The sequence below is a fragment of the Geospiza fortis genome, unplaced genomic scaffold (assembly GCF_000277835.1).
Source record: "Geospiza fortis unplaced genomic scaffold, GeoFor_1.0 scaffold40, whole genome shotgun sequence".
In the NCBI taxonomy this organism is placed as follows: Eukaryota; Metazoa; Chordata; class Aves; order Passeriformes; family Thraupidae; genus Geospiza; species Geospiza fortis.
The window spans coordinates 9727300-9743032 of record NW_005054297.1 but is presented as its reverse complement, the minus strand read 5'-3'; positions in this window follow the sequence as shown (position 1 = coordinate 9743032).

The window sequence follows — 15733 nt, the reverse complement described above, 5'->3', positions numbered from 1 at the left end:
GGCCGCCCGGGGAAGCGCAACCCGGGAGGAGGCGCCGCGCTGCCCCCGCCCCTTCCCCTGCGCGCCCGGGCCCGCGGTGCCGCCCGGCCGGCTGAGGGCCGAGGACAGTGGGCTGAGGGCCGAGAGCCGCTCCGCGCCGCGCCGCAAGGCGGCTGGGAAACATGCGTGGGAGGGACCGCAGAGCTGCGTGGTGAGAGCCGCGCTGCTGGGTACGGTGCTACGGGGCTGAGTTCAGCAACGGCGGGGGGTCGCCGGCAGCTAGCGCGGTGACATCTCTCAACCGTGTAGTGACAGGTTCCACACTTGTAACAAAAAGCGTGAGTGTTTAGTTTCTGCTGCTGCTGCCCAGTTTTACTAAAATTTTTAATGTTGAGGATATCTCCCACAGTCTGGAATGACGCCGTGGGTCTGCAGGCTCATACTGAAGGGGAAATGGCAGAGGAGAATGAGTTTTTAAGGAAGCTGAGGAGTGTCGGGTGGGGTCTGGCATCGGTGATTGCTGTGGAAGCTACGAGCTGCAACAGAATAGAGAAACAGCTGATTAGGAGAGAGCTTCATTGTCTACAGCAAGCAATGGACACTTGATGGAGATGGACAGTGGAGGATTATGGAAGGATGAAAGAAAAGAGATGTGCTCTTGATGGACTGAAATGATTATAAGTAGCCCTAAATTAGAGCTGTTGTGAAGTCACCATGAAAGGAACTAAGTAAACAAGAGTTTTGAATTTATCAACACGTGTTCATATGCAAGGTGCAAAAGGGTTTTAGGGGCAGAGCTCCTCAAATAAAATTATTTTTAAAACAAAACAAACGGGGTGTCACAACCCACTTGGTAGGGTGCTTGATGTTCTTTAGAACTTCTCATCACGCTGAACAAATACACCAATCCAGGTGTAAAAAAGTCAGGGAACTTTTATGTCATATTGTATCATCATCTTAACTCCAGCAAGACAGCTATTTAGTCTCAAAAGTGTTGATTAACAAGCCCTTAACTTTTACAACTAAGTTCAACAAGCTCCCAACTCACACAACAAACTTCAAATCTTGGAAGTGTTGGCTAACAAGCTCACAATTTAATATGCTCCCAATCCTAACAACATTTCAGATTCCCTAGTGGTTTGGATCAGGGGTAAGAGAGGAGGAAGAGACAGACCAATCCACTTTCTTTTACAATTTATCTGGTGTACATGTGTTGTATAAAACAGATTTTTGCACTCTTTTGTCCATGCATGCAATACTAAGCCCTTTAGAGCCCTCCAGGAAATGAGGTCTGTGGGGATCCTGGAGCCCCTTGTAGTGAGGTGCCTTGCAGTGGGGGACTCAACCCCTGCCTTGATGCAGGCGCACTGAGCACGAGTCTCAAGGCAGCAAAGAAAGCTGGCTTCATACAGCACTGCCCCAGCTCCACAGGACCCTCTTACAGTCACAACTTTCCTGTCACAACAGTCAGAACATGCTTATGTGCTTATGCCTGGTTCTCCATGACGGAGGTAAGGTCGTCTCCCAAGCTGCAGATCAATCCCTCATGGTGTGATTCATCCCATTCAAAGGAAGTGGCATCCCTGAGCCTCATTTGTCCTTTATTTCCCCTCAAACAGGGAAACATGGAAGATGTGGCCTTCAGAAGACTACTAAAGGTCTGCTTATTTACCACCTATTCTTAGATGCTTCACAATAAAGACCAAGTAGTCACAGCCAGCTTTGTGTCTCAATCACATGTACTCCCACTTCTGATTCCTTCACGGCCCCTGCTGGAGAGCCTCCTTCTGCCACCAGCACCCCAACTGTTTCCACTATAGATGTAACTTTTAATTTTAATGCAAATAATGAATAAGTAAGTGCCAAAGATAATATTTGGTTTTAGGGTGAACTGTGTACACATGGGTAGCTCAACACAGTTGTCCTGTGAAAACTGCAGAAGGCTGCTTGGGGTAATTTGTCTAAAGCTTGTAGGGATCACAATCTCAAAGTGCTGGCTATTTAGTAGCACAACAACAGAGAGACAAATAAGGTTTTTTATGTAGTATTTCTCAATATATGTATTTCTCAATAAAAGTAATGTAAGAAAATTTGAAATTCATATTCAAAATATTTAATATTTTGGGAAATAAATTTATTTAGGCATTGCTAGTTTGCCTGTGACTTTGCCATTTCAGTACTTATCTTGTAGATACATAGTGTGCAATATTTAAATAAACAAGGACAAACATTTACACTTCTAATACAATACATAAAGCCTATGTCATCCAGAGGATGTGCTCATAAATCTCAAAAAGGCTGTCTCTTGCCATGAATCACAAAAGCAAAATAAATAATTATTCAATACGCTGCCATTGTACGTGTCAAAAAATCTGGAGGAAAATTTGCCTTGATTGGAACTTGTGTGTGTGTGTGTGTGTGTGTGTGTGTGTGTGTGTGTGTGATGTCAAGTGACAGTTTCATGCATGTCCTGGGAACTGTTTCCTTACTTCATGTGTTCAGTGTCTGGACAAGTATCAGAAACAAAATCGTTTTTCTTCAAGGGCGTGATGCTGGTAATGTGTTAATCATACGTTTGGAAAAATAGGTCATGTAAATTCCAGTGTAATGACTGCGTCTTTATATTTTTAAGGTTGCCAAAAAAAGAGGGAGAGAGGTTTGCAGTATGCTCTAGTCTGATAGCCTCCATTAAACTGCACTGCTAGAGGGGTGTTGCTGCTGGCACTTGATGCATGAAACTATGTTGTTCTTTGCCAGTTGTACATATTACAGTATTTGACACCATGAAAATACCAGACTAATTTGGGCACTGGCAGATTTCTCACTGTAACAGTTAACACTGTAAATAGGAGGGATTTGATTTAAATAGGAAGGATTTTTTATTAGAAAATTACAATCACATAATAGAGGCTCTTTCAAGTTTTGTGTCCTTCAAATTTTCACACAACTTTTTCAAACAACACCATAATCACCTATTATATATGCTGTTGGTTTGGGTTGGTTTTTTTTTTTCCATTCCTTTGCCTCTCCTTATGTCTGCACTTGGCTTGTTTTTTCTTGGAGCGGCTTGAACATACAGCATGTAATCTGTGCTGTTTGGCTAAAGTGTTTAGTCTGGTCTTCACTGAATACTTTAGCAACAGATTTCCATTTTAGTTTCTTTAGTGCTGCCTTCTTAAAGTAAAAATACTTTAGTATGTTTTTGCTTTTGTTATAAATCACATTAAAGTAGTAATATTACCAGAGTGGAGCCATAGAACAAGGAAATGTCAGTCCCTTATAATGTTTCTGATTATATACAGTCTACATCTACTCAGCAAATTGTGATTTCCTTTCTTCTACATTCAAAATGTCTTTATACTCAAAAAAAAAATTAGGTTTTGATTTGCAAGAACAATTTGCAGCTGAACTTTTGGCTTGAAGAACGTACTGGTGTGGCAAGAAAGACATGTTTAACTTTGCCAGTTTTAAAGACTTGTTTTTACTTACAGTAACATGTTAAATATACGATAAAAAATACTGTAGGAAAAGGCCTGAGGAATAAGTGTGCATTAATAATTAATGCCTGCTGCGATAAATCTGAAATAAGTTATCTTTCCAGGAGCTTAAGGTACAGTTTTTATCATTATTCAGAACTTTGCTTTGGACCATTAATATATCAAAGCCCTGAACTATCACAGGTTTTTCCTTCCTTCAGAAAGGAGAGATGAAAAGAGTCTTCATCTAGTTCCTGCAGAAACCATTTTCATAAAAGTTGATCCAGTCCCACAATGCTGTAATCCTCTTCCTAAGGAACCTTCCACATTCCATTGCCAGCTTTAGGTTTCATTTACCATTGCAGAAACTAAAGAGTGTTAAAATTAAAGCTATCCTTCCCTGGTTTTTTTTTAATTGATTTACCTTAATGCTGATTTAAGATGTTTAACTTGGCTTCTTGGAATGTCTCTGTCTCCTGTTAATATTACTTTGTCCATGATCTTGGACTTTGTGTTCCTACAAAAGATAACTCTTCCCCTTTGCCAGAATGTGATTTCCAAAGTAGAAATGTAATTCTTTAAGGAAAAAAAAAAAAAGAGGGAGAAATTTTATAAAAAGAAATGTGTGCAGAGTACCTCACATACCTGTCTCTTCTTCTCCACCCATCTCTAGATTTAAGTCAAATGCATAGTGAATGTTGGTGTTTTATCTCCATTAAGAAATTCCATATCTGGCTTCTATACTTGCAGGATATTGATCTTCTGTTCCATATAGCAATCGATTGCACAGTTAACTGAAGAAACAGGGAGGTATCACTGCAGTAATGTTAGTTATTTCACACATTATTTTTTTAATTCCAAATAGTGCAGATTTATTATATCTATATTAAAATAATGCCTCAATTTGCTCTATACAGGATTCTATTTCAGCATTATTTTAAACAGGAAAAAACAGTATTTAGAAGCAGCAGAAATCTAGATCATTAAGGCAGTTTTTGCCCCACTGAAGATAATAGCAAAAATTCTGCTGATATCAATAGAATTGCATTTTTAAGTAAACAGGTCGCACCTATTCCAGTATTACCACTAATGAATACTAAAGAAATCACTTAACAAATCAGTACTTTGGTTCACCTATCCATCAGTAAATTATCAAAGGAGTTTATAACATTACCAGCGAAGGTTAATAATTGCACATTTTCAAATTCTTGTTTAAACACATGCTGAAGCAGCATATTACTAGTCTTCATTTAAAGTACCTGCACTTTAATGAGGTACTCCAGATATATTGCAGAACAGAAATAAAATTTGCTCATTATACCTGTTATGCTAAACATCTCCAGAATATATGAACTATAAAGATGCTTGGATTTCGAGAAAGGAGGTGCAGAGAGATAATGACAATAAATGCTATTATCCAAGAACTGAAGGATTATACTGAATTGGATCTTCTCTGCAGGCATAGAGGATGAGGTCATGCTTATATAGCTGACAAAATCCTCACTGCTACAAGGACCTTCTGAATTTGGAATAAGCTCACACTACAGATTTGATTTGTGGAGAATCTGATTCCTGTATTGGATGTTCTCTGCTCTGCTGTTTTTATCAATCTGATATGTCAAATTCAATAGATACCAAAAATCCACCTTAATCTGTTTAAACTGCACAAATGGAGAACAAACAATCTTTAATATGCCACCTTGGCATATGATAAAAAGTAATAAGCTGACTTTGATTGTAACTGTCGTATTTTTATTTGTTGAATACCACTTTATTTTTTAAAACTGCATTGATCCTATCCTATGGTAAATTTAATATCAGATATCTTAGAGATCTGCATATTTAAATGGCTTAAGAACAAGATTAGCAGTAAAATTGCATTTCTGTGGGGTTTTTTTAAACTGATTTCATGTATATCACTGCAGGAATTAGACATAACAGGAAAAAAATTAATAATCATTGATGCTTCTGCAACCTCTACCATTCCCAAAATGTTTTGTTAAGAAACCAAAACAACAAAACCGTGGAAGATTCACTTAATACATCTTCATCAAACAAAATCCAACAGCTGCTTAACTATGCCGTGCAATAACACAGAGTAGTTAATAGGCAGTTACTATCCATCTGAAATGGTGGGAGGTTGGTCAGCAGGGTGCTGTTATCTAAAGTGGAATTTGACCAGGATGTGAAAGTTTACTTATTGTTTTTTACAAAACAATTGTTTTCTGCTGATTAAGATAGAGGACACTTCTACGGAACAGTATCGTTAATGGCCTCCATTCATTCGTAAAGCCAGAGTTGTAAGAACAAAACTGCCCCAGGACAGGAAATGTCCAGGTTTCCAATCCACAAGGTATCTGCCTTCAGGCAGTTGTTAAGAGGACAGGCATAGCTGCAGAAGAAATGTTACCGATTTTGAACTGGGCTAAAATATTCTATATTAAGACAGAACTAACATAATTCAAGAATCTGCAGTAACACTTCAGCATTTTATGTTCTTGGGCAGTTGAGCTTCTCCTGGGATATCTTACTAAGAGCCAAATCCCTAGCATAAGTGATAGCAACTGAATCCAAACAATTCCATGTTGGACTTTGTCATCACTAAGGAAAACTTAGGGTAGAGGCAGAAAGGAAGTTTGTTTCATTTAATTAGAACAATATCTCATTATATGTATTAGATGGTTAAAATAATCTTATGCTCCTACCTGTTTACCTTCATCAAGATTGCAGGTAATAACTACAAACTACCTTGTTCATATTAGGATTTTGTCACTTTAAGGTACTGTATATCTCCTAAAGTAAATATTTTCCTTACAGCAAAAGAGATGTATTTCCTAAAATATATTAATTCCCAAGTTTACTTAATCTACACATCATCCTGAGATGCAGAAATAAACACTTGGAAACAAACAATTTAAAATGTCAATTTGAAAGAAAAGGAGGAAAAAACCCCCCTATCTGTTATTATTTTCTTTCAACTATGTAATACTATAAGTAAAATTTAGTTGATGTATTTTTGTAATTTATGGGTTTTGTGACATCAACTTATCAGTCCATTTCACCTTACTAAATTTTAGGAAAAAAGTCATTAAAACTCTTCTAAATAAAAACTAATACTTTCATTCTACTGGAAATTTTGAGACGTCTTGTTTGCTCTGATTCAGAAATTTTAAATGTTAAAATATTGGACCTAGTTGCAGGATGGAATTTCTACGTAGATCTAATATTAAGTACAAGCCTGAATCTTAGGCAAGTTCCAATCATTTATTAATGTTACTCTAATGAAAAAATGCTTTTACCTGTCAAGACAGACTGTACTCCATTGCCCATGCAATTCATTTACCAGAAGTTAATTGCTTGCCAATCACATATGATTTAAGGACCTGTTTTCTTCACGTGACTGACCTTCAATTAATGTAAAATTAAAACAATATAAAAATGTATTTTATTTCTTTCCCAAAATAGCTTCATAGAGGCCTTATTCTCAAGTACAGATATGTACAATACATGTTCTATTGAGACATGAATATTTTACAAAATTTTCTGATACCACAACCCAATGGCTTCAAAATTCTACAATATATAAATATCTTGCAGGTATCCTGCTTAGTGTCAGTTTACCTCACCATTTGTTACACAAAAGCTGCTAGTTACAGCAATTCTTGTGCTTGACATCTGTTACAAACATCTGTGGATTACTCCAACTGCTTGTAAAAATAAATTAGGGAACTTGTTATGGTCTAAACCCACTAGCACTTATTTATTAATTAGATTTCAGTAACTAGTTTCTGAACTTGAATAACTTGTATGCCAGATGCCTTATGCTGAAACAAGAAGCCAAGGAGATGGGGGAAGGGAGCAGCAAGTCAGTGATGTGCATTTAAAAACAGCTGTGTAGACTCCCATTTTTAAAGAAAATTCTTTGTTTATTATGCGCCTCTTTGTAACTGTCACATGATAGAATCTAATTATTTAGCTAGGAAATGAACAGATAGCTGTTTCGGTGTTGCTGAATGGGGAAGGCCTTCTTTTGCTTTCTTGTAAATTCTGACCTCTTCCGGTTTTTTTAGTCCCTTTAAAATCCACCTATCACTTCTATTTTTTAACATTTCATACCCTCTCTCACTGGAAACGGGGCCACATTCTTTCCCAGTGAATAACACCAGCAACAAAAGATCCTCAAATTTAGAAAGCCACAGGCCATCTTACAGTTTCAGCAACATAAAAGGACAGTTGCTCCTCCTAAGAGGACAGTCTACAGTTTCCAGTTTATTTAAGGACTAGGCAAAAATTAGTTAGCTTGTACCTGTCAAAATCATGACAATTCCAAGTTGAAAGAATGAGGGAATCATATCTTAAGACAAGCTCCACTCCACCCTGCTCTAGCTTATGACATTCAGATTGGTATCTGCAACCTGATACACACAATTCAGGATGGAGCAGAAGTGGTGTCATTTGGATCTGGGCCCATCTGTAATAGACAACTTATTAAAAACCCAGACAAACAAACAAACCAACCCCAAACAAAAACAGTTGACACAACCAGCATGAAAACATGTTTAAGTTTTTTTCAAATAGATGATCAAACACTGAACTCTTTCAACTGCTTTATTCCTCTGATTACATTCCCCAAGACCTGGAAGAATGAACAAGCTAACTTAAAAGAACATTGAAAGAGGAGTAGTTCATATTTTCTGTGTAGTTCTTCAATTTCTGAGTTGGGCATTTATTCTTTTGTACAGTGGGGATGGTTAGGAGACAAAAATGCATACCTTAAAACTTCAATGAGAGTTTTGTCTTTGTCTCAGTTTTTATTATGAACTTGCATATTTTCTATGTACAAAAAAATAAATTAAATATACTACACGGTAAAAGAGTAGAAAAGGAAAAGGTATAGTGTATATTACACATTCAGCAGAACAAATTGCCAATTTCCCCCTCATCCATTGTGCTGGGTTTGGGTGGGGTAGAGTTAATTTTCTTTACAGTGGCTGGTATGGGGCTGTGTTTTGGATTTGTGCTGAAAGCAGGGTTGATAATACAACAGAGCTGGTATTGTTATTGCTGAGCAGCCCTTACACAGTGTCAAGATACCTTCTGTGAGGAGGCTGGAGGTGCACAAGGTGTTGGGAAAGGACACAGGGGGAGCAGCTGACCCCAACTGGCCAAAGGGATTTTCCAGACCATACAGTGTCATCCTCAGTATTTAAAGCAGGGGGAAGAACAAGAAAGGGGGGCACATTTTGAGTGATGGTGTTTGTACTTCCCAAATACACATGGTGAAGCCTCGATTTCCTAGGGATGGCTAAACATCTGCCTGCCCATGGGAAGTGGTAAATGGACTCCTTTTCTTCGCTCGTGTGTGAGGCTTTTGCTTTACCTAGTAAACCGTCTTTATCTCAACCCATGAGTTTTCTCACTTTTACTCGTCCAATTCTCTTTCCCGTTCCACTGTGAGAGAATGATTGAGCAGCTGCATGGGACTTGTTGCTGGCTGGGGTTAAACCATAACATCCATATACATGTTGGTAATTAGTTTCCTCAGCAGCATTATGCAGTTTGTGACTCTGACAACTCTTAAAGACACATGTTTTTGGACTTTGCTAGTTATTTCTGATTATACATGTACTTTTCAAATTCAGCAGTTATAAAAGGCACATACAAGTAAATCTGTATCTAAATTATGTTTAAATCCATTAATGGGATGAAATAGAAAACAAATATTTCCATAATTTAAGCTTGTTTCATTTATTTTCAAAACTTTACACTGTCAGATTCACTGCTTTAGTGACTGCAGCCACTCTCACACACATGCTCTTCCCAGGTCTCAGCAAGAAGACAAACCATGCAGCATCAGAACAGCAAGCAGGACATTTGCATACAGAAATAAAAGCTCCCAATATATTTTGATGTAGCTCTCTAGTTGACCTGAAACTCCCCTTCATATGTAAACGGGGAGCAAAAGAAACCCACAACAATCTTCATTTTAACTTTGAAATTTAATAGTATGCTCTGTTTTTAAAAATCTCACAAGTTTGTTCAGCTAGTTTCCAAAGAGATTATTATAGTGGCTGTTAAATATGGAAAGCCAAAATCAAAATTGAAAGGAGCCTTTATATTAAGTACATAGAACCGTTCGTGTGACTCGTTTTAAGATATATAACAGAACATTTAATTATATTGTTCTTAGAATTTGGCTTCTCCAGTTCATCTCGAATTTAGCAAAATTGTACTTGCAGATAAATAATGATATTTAAAAGATACTTACAATTCACTCAGCGCTATTTATTTCACCTTCTATCTCTGAATTTTTTTATTTGCTCACATGAAACTCCTACTGCCCAGCCAGCTGCAGATTTTCTACTACATGTGTTCATCTTTGCTCATTCCATTTCTCCTGTTCATTCACATCTTTTCCTGAGTTCCCATTTCCTGCACCCAGCAGCAGGTCAACAGACAAATCTCTTAGAAAGGAACAGAGAGACAAACACCAAAATAAGGCGTTGGTAAGACAGAAAAAATATTACTGCAAGTTTGCTTAAATTCGGGAAAATATAGAGGCTTTGGGGGTTTTTTTGCTTATAGATTTTGTCAGCATTTGTGCACTTCTTTTAGTGTTATTTTGTACCTGCTATATGAAGGAGCTTCCTTGAGGGGATTTAAGGATCTATTTCTTTCCTCCCTTAGAAGTAACATTATTCTGTTCTTGCTATATTCAGAATCTGATAGACTTGTCAACATGTTTTTTCATTTAAATAAAAAAATTCATGCCTAACAGTGCATTCAGGCAGCTGAATGATACTGAAAATGGATGAATATGGTTCACTCCAGTTTTCTTCTGGATTAGAGGTGGCTGCTGAGCAGATCTTGAAGGTTGAAAAATTGATTAAACATAGGTCAATGGCATTTCATAAACAAAACCTAACTACATCTAAAATAGTGACTTAAATGTTCACATGGTGGCTAAAAGTCTTTTTCTGGCTTGTTAAAAGATTTAGATAAAGGAAGTTTAAAATTTTAGCAAGTGCTTCCCTGAAAATATAAATGATTAGGTATAAGTATGCAGTGTCTGGAAGATAAAAAGCACAGTACAGAGATATACTTAAGAAAGCAAGCGTTTATGTGCTTGATACAGTGTAGTAATAGTATATTACCCAGAGTACACATGAGCTGCCTTGCCAAATTCAGATAGTCTATAAATAGTGGTATTAGATGCTGGTGAAATTCTAAGTGGATACATACCAGTCTACTTTACAAAAAATAATCCCTCTGCTGGCATTAGTATCACCTTCATTGATCACTCCATTATCATGGACTTTTTTATATTGCATCATGAAGAATTTTTGGCTAAAAATCTGTATGTCATTAACACAGTTTTTATATTACTAAGCATTTTTGTTAAGACTATACTTTTCTCATTTCTCTATTTACTTGTGCCTTGTCTAGGTTACTTCTGGCTTTGTCTACTCAATACTTGAAATTCTGTGCTCTCTTCAGACACCAATTCAATGTCTGCTTTGTCAAGCACCCACACAAGTCCTGGTTCAAATAACCTTATTTAGCATCTCTGCTGCCACATATCCTGAATTTAGGAAAATTTTCTTCCACTGATACTCAGTATTCCCTGCTGCTGGATCACTATGTTGTCAGTGTGCTGCTACTGTCATGCTGGCTGATGATCTGGATGCAAACATCCAGTGCATTAACTGAAGTAGAATTGTAAGGATGAAGTGACTGAAGCAGCACAAACCAAAGAAGTAATTCCATTTCATAAATTCAAATGCAAATTGTTCTTTACAAGGGTTTGAAATTCCAGGTTTCATATTCAGGTTCCAATATGGCATAGTGGTGTAATGTTTTAATGATTATCCCCTTGAGCCATTCACAGAACACATTGACTGGATCATCATTAGTTGCTCCCCTAGTGCATAAACCTATATGATCAATATATTTCCTGACTTTGTTCAAAGGCAAACTATAATGATTCTATTGCTCACACAGTCATACACACACACTTTGATGCTTCCCTGTGTTTGACAAATGCAACCCTTTTTTAAGCCTCTGAATACACCACGTAACCTATCCATCAACATGAAATGACCCTGTCATTAGAACACAGCTCTGAGGCTGCACATCCATTCATCAAATGTCTTTCTTTGACCATAATGGTAAATTCCAAGTACATATTCATTTGTAAAATTTCATATCATTCTTTTCTTTACTGGGAGCAGCAGACATTATATCTGTTGGAAGAATGAGCAACAGCAGCATCATGAAAACAATCAATACTTTTCACAAAAGAGCCTCTTAATCAGAACTTGTTAGTACCACACATGTTCTCATTTTTTAATAGATCATAGGACAGTTCTTATTTAATGGGGCAGGGGGAGAAACTCATTGTTTTACCTCCAGAAAACAGCTGCCATGGGCTAAATATACTGCCAAACTTTCCCAATTTTCCCAGTAGTATTTCCTCTAAGCAGTCCCATCCACTCAGAATTTCCCCAAATCTGCCTTGTTATTTGAAAAATTACGAAGTGAATATAAAGAACCATGTGCTACTATTAAAATGAAGGTAACTGCAAATTTCCTTGTAGCCTGGCTGGGACAAAAAAAAACTTTAGAAAGACTTCACAGAATGGAAAAGTTGAGTTTGAAATGGACTTCTTTTAAATGACCTTCAGCTGCTGACATAGCACTATCACAACCACATCTGCTGTCCACCAAGTATTAGAAAGACAATAAAAGGCTAATGAAAAACACAGGGTATTCTTGAGTATGCCATAAATGAAATAACCTTACTTAATAAAAATAGTGTATTAGCTAGCTTCATTATTAGTGTCTAGCTATAAAGACTGTTCATAAATTCAGTTTACCCGGGATCAAATTTACCCAATCAGAACCTGTCCAATAGAAACTAGAAAATTTTGAAGAATAGTTGATCCATTCTTGGCTTTGCTTGTAAAAGCCTGGAAAAAAAATCACCACAGAAGTAGAAACATTTGACTGGTGAAATGCCTAATTTTTTGCTATAGCAATTTATCAATGTGACTTTTGAGAAATTATTGACTGTGACAAAGAAAATTGAAGCTTTTGCGATATGGTGCAAGCAAAGACATCGTCTGGACAGAAAGGGTGATAAATGCACATATTAAATATATTATTGGAGAAAAGTGGACTTGGTTGTCAGAAATGAATAGGTGTAAATGTATGTGCTTTGGACACATCAGGAGCAGAGATGGAAATAACCTTGAGAATGTAATTATGGAGTGAACGGTGACAAGTCATCATAATTGAGAGCAGCTAGAAAGGAGGTGGATAGATGACATGCAGTAGGCTGCTGTAACTTCAGTTTCTGAATGTTCAAAACTAGCAGTAGATCATGGAGGCTTCTAAAAATTCTCCTGTGAAACCACTAATCTGCAGGTGACAATAAATTGATTTTACTTCATTTGCGAGCAAATGAAAGAAGTGCAATCATTCTGTCAATAGAGTGGTTTGTAAATTAAAAATGTATTCATAAATATACACCTTTTCACAATGGCTTCAATGTTATGTACAGTGACAATCTTTGCCATTTCTGAATGAATATATACTCTTGACATATATATATCATATATATGTACATGTATGTGTGTGTGTGTGTGTGTGTGTGTGTGTGTGTGTGTGTGTGCATGTGCGTATTTATATGCTGGGGAACAAATTAATCAAGAGCAGCCCTGTGCAAAAACCATTTGGTGATGCTGGTGGATGAGAGGCTGGACATGACCCAGCTATGGGCACTCACAGCCCAGAGAGCCAAAGGTGTCCTGGGCTGCATCCAGAGCCCCGAGGGCAGCAGGGGAGGGAGGGGATTCTGCCCCTCTGCTCTGCTGTGGTAAGACCCCACCTGCAATGCTGCAGCCAGCTCTGGGGACCCAGCACAGGAAGAACATGGATCTTTTGGAACTGGTCCAGAGAAAGGCCATGATGATGATCAGAGGGCTGTAGCATCTTTCCTGTGAGGAAAGGCTGAGAGATCTGGGGTTATTCAGCCTGAAAGAAGACTCCAGGGTAACCTTGTAATAGCCTTCCAGTACCTAAAGGGGACTTACAAGAATGATGGTGACAGACTTTTTAGCAGAACCTGTTGTGATAAGACAAAGGGTGATGGTTTTAAACCAAAAGAGTGTAGATTTAGTCTAGATATAAGGAAAATATTTTTTACCAGGAGGATGCTGAAACACTGGAACACGTTGCTCAGAAAGGTTATGAATGTCTCATCCGTGGTAACATTCAAGGTCACTCTGGACAGGCCTTGGAGCAACCTGATCTAGTTGGGTATGTCCCTGCTTACTGCAGGAGGGCTGGACTGACTAGATGACCTTTAAAGTCCCTTTCTACCGTAACTATTCTATAATTCTATGATTACTGCCCTATTTCCAAGCATGATTCATAATAAAGACATTTTTAGGCAGCACATGGAGAAGCCCTCCTTACCAAAACCAGAGCAAAAATGACATTTAGACAAATCATGGCTAGGGATCAGTTTTAAAAGAGTTTATCATCCATACAGTATTTGGTTCTTCCCTTTATTCAGAACTGGTACTACTCAATGAAGACTCAGTGAGCTGTGGGACTCTTCCACAGGAGCACTTTGTGTCTCCATCTGATTTGTCTTTATGATATAATACACATAAGTCCTTCTGCTCCCTTTTGGATTTTATCTTGTCAATGTACAAAATGGGAGATACACCAGTCCCTGGTTTTCTAACAAAGCCCACTTCCTGGGCTATTCTAAGAGTAATTTCACTGTCAATACCCCCTGGAATGGAACACCTTTTGGAGCTTTTTCATTACAGCAATGCACATTGTCAAGAAACTCACCTCTGACCCACCTCAATTTACAGCAGATGTAAAAAACATCAATAATAAAAATAGGCAGTTAAAACAATTAGGTGGTGTTATCAAAGATATGTTATACTGCAATGGCAGATATTACTTATTGCAGTTCACAACACAGTGTCATGTCTTAATGTCACTGTTTACTTCTTAGTCATTGTTACTATCTGTGTTTACTGTATTAATAAAGACCTGAGAAGAACCACTAAGCAGTTCCTGGAAACATGTGAGCGCAGCTTAACTTAATCAACATGAATTAAAGGACTTTCTGTGCTTGAAGTAATCAGCCTGTACTCTTCTGTTTCACCCAAAAAGTGTTTTGTTCTGAAAACCCTGTGCTGCATTATTTTCCCTACCAGTAAAAACATATTTTTCCTTTCTTGATCCTTTCCTTGAACCTGTTCTATCACAATACAAAGAAAGAAGCAACTCACAAGGTTGCCCCACAGGTGTTTGGCACCCTTTATTTCAGTTTGTTTATGAATAAAACTTGCAATCGTAGTCTAAAAGACAATCAAAACAAATGAGAGCAGATCGGAGCAAATACATTCCAATAGAAGTAAAGTGAGTGAAGGTAATAAAATTCTGATGCAAACAGTAAAATCTGGGTAAAGACTAAAGGACTTGGTCATATTATTAGACAGAGCCATCCAGCAAAACGCAAGGGATCATGTGAACCTGGCTACAGCTGTACAAGCACAGTCCAAGTCAGATCTCAGCTGCTTGCTGAAATTAGAAGGGTGAAGGTCAAACAAGCAAAAGCAACAAACCAGACACTAGCAGCTGTAATTGTATCTGATAAGAGCAGATTTCAGAACTATTCAGATTAAGGAGTACCACAGGTAAGATTATCTGAAGCTTTTATGTTTTTACATTCTGAAAATGCCATGCATATATTCAAGCTAATTGGCAGTTAAGTGTTCATTCATACGTCCCTTAATTGGGTGTGATATCAGAACTACATGCTCTGTTTTAGCCCTTTAGAATTTCAAATGGTGCAGAAGTACAAATCCCACTGCTTTTCTTCTGAGAAAAGACAGAACCATTGCCTAATCAGCCCATAATTACAGAATTTGCACCTACTCCTCTCAGCCACTTTGCTGATATGATTTGTCCAAGACTCACTCAAAACACGACATATCTGGCTAACATACTGCTGACTAATCACTCATTACCTGTAAAAGCAGGAATCTTGTGTGAACTCCTTGATAGTCAACCGTCCACTGATGCCTTTCAAGACTTTCTGTGTTATTCTAACTTCACTTTTTATCTGAAATCTGCAAGAAGACAGAGGTTTTGGTCCACAACCAAGAGTACTTCAGTGTGGGGATTCACAAAGAACTTGCATAAGTTGAAACAGAATTTTAATTGAATGAGCAAACCTTGCTTGGCACCCT